The following is a 6,382-nucleotide window of genomic DNA, read 5'->3' on the forward strand; positions in this document are numbered from 1 at the left end:
TACCACATCTCCATTCAGACACCTGTTTGGTCTACTTAGTCTTTAGTTATAGGACTTCTGGGCTCTCTGTCTTATGCCTGAAGAACTCTTAATTTTGTTTTTTTTTTGTTCTTTTTTTTAAAATTGTGCTGGTGTTTGAAGGTGTTAGAGAACAAAGTGGTCAGGGAGGTAAAAGTTTGGGGGGGAGTGGAGTCTAATGTCTCAGGGGGAGAACTCCCTCTAGGGTGAGAGATGGCAGGAGAACTTCGTGTTTTACTTTCTCATTTCTGTTGTAGGCTCACGGCAGACCTGAGAACAGTTGGCTTTGTGCTGTTCTCTGCTCCATCTCATCTCCTTTCAATAGCCTCTGAATTGATCCAGTAGTCATGCTAGGCAGTCCTCAAGCCATCCCCTTCCCAAGGGTTTGGGTAGTCCCTTAAATCTGGGCGGCTTCTTTCATAAACCCTGCGGTGCTGCCAGTCTATCAGCAGGCAGCATTGGCCAGGCTGGCAAGAGATAGCTCCCTGCGTCTTAGAATCAAATCTATCAACGGCGATCTTCTCTTATCTGGTGGGCTGTTGGAGGAAGCCTGTTCGTACCAACTGTCCTTTTCACGTGCCTACTTGAAGTTTGATTTGTGGTTGCTGCCAAGAATGGGGTGGGGCAACTGCTCTGAGCCAGCGCGGCAAGAAGGGACAGAGGCATAGCCGCAAGGTGTCTTTTATGCTTTCCCTTCTGTGGCTTCGATTAACCGAAGGGGTGCTACTCAGGACCCTTCATTTAACCTTCCAGGACGTTTTCCCATGCAATCATTCTTCCGTTTGTTTGCTCCTTCTTGCATTTCCTTATCTCTTTACAGAACCATCCAAGAATAACTTTGTTCCTCCTCTTAGGTGCCATATATGATTGATATAATTTTGAACATTTGGCTGGTATATTGATACTGCCACGGTGAAGGGACCTAAGCACCAACATCTCCTGGTTAGGACTGATTTTTTAGTGCTTCTAAGAGGATTGTCATAAGGAGAAGAAAAGATGACATTTCCTAGGGCAAGTATCTCTCATTTAGATGCAAAGATCACGCGGTGAAGGCCATATTTCTGTGGATTCTTCAAGTTGCTCAACTCCTTCCTAATTTCATGGCCTTTCTATCCAGTCTTTTTTTTTTTAATTAAGATTTTTATTTATTTATTTGACAGAGAGAGACAGCCAGCGAGAGAGGGAACACAAGCACGGAGAGTGGGAGAGGAAGAAACAGGCTCCCAGTGGAGGAGCCTGATGTGGGGCTCGATCCCAGAACGCTGGGATCATGCCCTGAGCCGAAGGCAGACGCTTAACGACTGCGCCACCCAGGCGCCCCTCTATCCAGTCTTACTCCCTTGATAACCACATGACACCTGATTGGCACTATCTCCCTCATCCCAACCTTCCATTCATTTTCTCTTACTAACATATGAGTTCTTTCAGTGACGATATTTGTGTCAGTCTGGATATCAAAATTCTCTATTCCTCCCAGGCTCTGGGTTTCTGGGTGAAATGCCACTCATTCACCCACTTTAGCAGAGTCAAAAAATGTTTTGATGGGCATTTAGTAGATGCCAGACCCTGGCGATACAACAAGGTGCGTCCATATTCTTATGATGACAACACAAATAGCAAAGTGCTGCAATGGAGAGATGTAGAGATATTGCGGGATGGGAAGAGAAGCTCCCAGTCTGCCCTGGGAAGGCGGCAACATTGTCATTCCACCTGAGATCTCGATGATAGGTTATATTTTGCCATTGGATAAATTGAGACATGCTTTCTGACCAGAGGTAGCAGCATATCCAAAAAGGGCTGGAGAAAGGCTGGGTGACTGGGGGAACCACAAGTCACTCAGTATTACTGAAGCACAGTTAATGGAGAAAGGGTGGGAATGATGTAAGAGGAGGCTGGATAGGAGCCAGTTTAGGAATGGCTCTTCTGCTGCAAAAGTGTGGGGTGTGTCCCTACGTCAGCGGTTAAAATATTGTGGTCAAAACCACATTAATACGACATTTACCGTCGCCACCATTTCTAAGTGTGCAGAACTGTGGTGTTAACCATATGCGGATTATTGTGCAATAATCACTAGGAATTCTTTTTCATTTTGCAAAACAGAAACTACCATTGCTGCCCTCTCCTTCCCACAGCCTCTGGCCATCACCCATCTATTTGTCTCTAAGAGTTTGACTGCTTTAGATACTTCATGTAAGTGGAGTATTTGTCTTTTTGCGACCGGCTTGTTTCACTCAGTATAATGTCCTCAGGTTCATCTATGTTGTAACATATGACAGGATTTCCTTCTTTTTTAGGGCTAAATAATATTCCACGGTGTGTATTTATCATGTTTTCTTTAAATGTTCCACCGTAGACGGTGGACATTTAGGTGCTTCTACCTGTTGGGTTGTTCTTTGTTTTTTTTTTTTTTTTTTAAAGATTTTATTTATTTATTTGACAGAGAGACAGCCAGCGAGAGAGGGAACACAGCAGGGCGAGTGGGAGAGGAAGAAGCAGGCTCATAGCGGAGGAGCCCGATGTGGGACTCGATCCCGGTATGCCGGGATCACGCCCTGAGCCGAAGGCAGACGCTTTAACGACTGTGCTACCTAGGCACCCCTGTTCTTTGTTTTTTAATTGTGAAATCGATCATCTATACATGTAGGGCTAATAACTTACATGTATGGCTTAGCGAACAATTATCGAGCAGGCGCTCATATAACTATCACCCAGATTAAAAAATAGAACACAGCCAGCACCCAAAAGCTCTGTGTGGCTTCTGATAACAACCTGTCACTCCCACTAGAGGTAACCACTAACTTGACTTCTGGGATAATTATTCCCACCTCCCCCTTTTTTTTCTGTATCTACTTGTTTCCTGAGTTTGGATAAGAGTAAATCTATTTTTACTGCTCATGTATGTAACTCTAGACGATATAATTTAGTTGAATCTACTTTTGAACTTTATGTAAATGGGATGATATGTATGTTTTAAAAAGATTTTGTTTATTCATTTAAAGAGTGGGAGAGAGCGTGCGAGCTGGGGGAGGGGCAGAGGCAGAAGGAGGGAGAGAACGTCAAGTAGACGCCACACCAAGCATGGAGCCCAGTGTGGGGCTCGATCCCACAACAGTGAGATGATGACCTGAGCCGAAATCAGGAGTTGTAGGCTTAACCAGCTGAGCCACCCAGGTGCCCCATGTATTTTTTCGTAAGTTGCTTCTTTCATTTAAAATTATATTTGTGGGATTTGTTAATGTTGTTGTGTGTAACCCTGGGTCATTGTTTCTATTGCATGGATACATAACAACTTATATATTCATTTTACAGATTATGGACACCTGTTTCTAGTTTTTGATTATTACAGATAATGGCAGTGAAAGCATTCTTGTATCCCAGTGCACATTTGTGTGAGTTTCTTTATGGCTGTAAGAAGGAATGCAATCATTTGGTCCAAGCATATGCATACCTTCAACTTTAATAGGAAATGCCAAACCGTTTCCTGAATCATTGTACCGGTTTATGCTCTCACCAGCAGCTTGGAGGACCTCTCTTTGCTCCATATCTGCACTAACATATGGTATTTGCAGACAATTTTACAGAAAATTTCTTATTGGAGAATGACACAAACATATCAAAGTATACAAATTTTGTGCCAGAAGTCCTAGGGAGAGCAATTAGGCAAGACAAAGACGTAAAAGACATCCAAGAAAGCAAGAAGCAGAATTGTTATTTGCAGATGATATGATCTCATATGTAGACAACCCTAAAGACTCAGCCAAAACTCAAGGAATTCAGCAAATTTATAGGATATAGAATCAACATACAGAAATCAATTGCATTTCTTTCTTTCTTTCTTTTTTTTTTTAGATTTTACTTACTTATTTGAGAGAGAGAGAATGAGCAGGGGAAAGGGAGAAGCAGACTCCCCACTGAGCAGGAAGCCCGTTGGAGAGTTCCATCCCAAAACCCTGGGATCATGACCTGAGCGGAAGGCAGACGCTTAACTGACTGAGCCCCCCAGGCGCCCCATCAGTTGCATTTCTCTACGCTCACAACAAAATACCTGACAAATAAATGAGGACAACTATCCTATTCATAATACCCAAAACAATAAAATACTTAGGAATAGATTAAACATATATCAGATAAGGGGTGAATATCCAAAATATATCAGGGACTCCTACAAGCCAAAAGCAAAAACCAAAACAATCTGATTTAAAAATGGGTAGAGGAAATGAATATACATTTTCTGAAGAAGACATCCAAGTGGCTAATAGGTACATGGAAAGATGTTCAACATCACTAATCACCAGGGAAATGCAAATCAGAATCACAGTGAGATATCGGCTTACATATGTTAGAATGGCTTTCCTTAAGAAGACAAGATTTTTTTTTTTTAAAAGATTTTATTTATTTATTTGAGAGAGAGAGAGACAGCCAGCGAGAGAGGGAGGGAACACAAGCAGGGGGAGTGAGAGAGGAAGAAGCAGGCTCATAGCGGAGGAGCCTGATGTGGGGCTCGATCCCATAACGCCGGGATCACGCCCTGAGCCGAAGGCAGACGCCCAACGACTGAGCCACCCAGGCGCCCCAGAAGACAAGATTTAACAAGTGTTGGAGAGGATGTGGAGAAAAGGCAATCCTTGTGCGCTGTTGGTGGGAACGTAAATGGTTTAGCTATTATGGAAAGCAGTGTGGAGATTCCTTAAAAAGTTAAAAATAGAACTACCATATAACCCAGCAATTCCACCTCCTGGTGTATATCCAGAGGAAATGAGAACAAGATATCAAGAAGATACCTGCACTCCCATTTTAATGCGGCATTATTCACAATAGCCAAGACATGCAGACAACCTATGTATCCATCAATGGATGAATTGATAAAGGAGATACATATACAAGGGATACTATGCAGCCATGAGAAAGAAGGAAATCTTTCGTTTACAACATGGATGGATACTGAGGGCATTCTTTTTTGGGAGAGAAGAGAGACAGAGAAAGACCGATATTGTATACCACTTTTATGTGGCATCTAGAAAAGCCAAAGTTGTAGAAACAGAGAGAAGAATGGTGGTTACCAGGGTCAGGGGTGGGGGGAATTGGGCAGATGTTGTGAAGGAGTCCAAACTTGCAACTAAAAGAGGAGTAAGTTCTAGAGATCTAATGCATACCATAGTGACTACAGTTAACAAGATTGTATTATATACTTCAGAATTGCTAAGAGACTAAATCTTACATGTTCTTACCACAAAAAAGAAATGAAATGATAATTATGTACCGTGACAGAGATTTTATCCAAAGTTAGAGTGGTAATTGAATTACAATATGTAAATGTTATCAAATCAATACATTACACACTTTAAAGTCACACAATATTATATATAAGTTATATCTCAGCAAAGAAACGCTCACAAAACCCCATGAAGTCTACAAATCTTTTTTTTTTTTTTAAAGATTTTATTTATTTATTTGACAGAGACAGAGACAGCCAGCGAGAGAGGGAACACAAGCAGGGGGAGTGGGAGAGGAAGGAGCAGGCCCATAGCAGAGGAGCCTGATGTGGGGCTCGATCCCATAACGCCGGGATCACGCCCTGAGCTGAAGGCAGATGCTTAACCGCTGTGCCACCCAGGCGCCCCTGAAGTCTACAAATCTTAAATAGACTTTCAATATACAGTCTGCAGAGCAAAGTGCCTAAGTTTTATTGTGACTACTGTGAGCCATACCTCACCCTCGACTCTCCATCTGGGAGAAAGACACACTGCACTGGCAGGAAACGCAAAGAGAATGTGAAAGATATTATCAGAAACGGTTGGAAGGGCAGGCTCAGAGCCGGAAGGACAAAACAAAAGATGCATTTTGACAAGGAAAGATCCCTCCTACTCCATTCTCTGCTCCTCCTCCCACAGGGGCAATGATCACGTCTCCCGCCAGTCTCCCAGGTCCTCCTCGGGCCCTTAGTATGATGCCAGCACCCCATATGGGGGGGTCCTCTTCCTCCTGGGATGATGCCAGCGGGAGCTGCTCCCGGAATGAAGTAGCCCGTGGAAGGCCACATGCCAACGATGTCTGGGCCCCCAGTGGTGACACCTCCCGCCTGCCCCCTGCTGGTGCCGGCTCCATCAGACAAATAAGGAGAGAGGGGACCCTCTTTATATCCATTTTATTTTGTTTTTTTTTAAGATTTTATTTGTTTATTTGAGAGAGAGAGCGAGTGCAAGTGTGGTGGGCGATCAGGGGAGCAAAGGGAGGGGGACAAGCGGACTCGGAACTGAGTGCTGAGACGGAGGCCGGGCTCGATCCCACGACCCTGAGATCATGCCCTGAGTCAAAATCAAAAGTCACTTGCCCAGTCCACTGAGCCACCCACTTGCCCTTCCTT

The 6,382-nt window shown here is 43.7% G+C and overlaps 1 pseudogene; it reads left to right on the plus strand.

The window, feature by feature from the left end:
- Window positions 1-1,574: 1,574 nt before the first annotated feature.
- Window positions 1,575-6,134, plus strand: LOC113246038 (U1 small nuclear ribonucleoprotein C-like; annotated as a pseudogene).
- Window positions 6,135-6,382: the final 248 nt, after the last annotated feature.

The sequence above is a fragment of the Ursus arctos genome, unplaced genomic scaffold (assembly GCF_023065955.2).
Source record: "Ursus arctos isolate Adak ecotype North America unplaced genomic scaffold, UrsArc2.0 scaffold_37, whole genome shotgun sequence".
NCBI lineage: Eukaryota > Metazoa > Chordata > Mammalia > Carnivora > Ursidae > Ursus > Ursus arctos.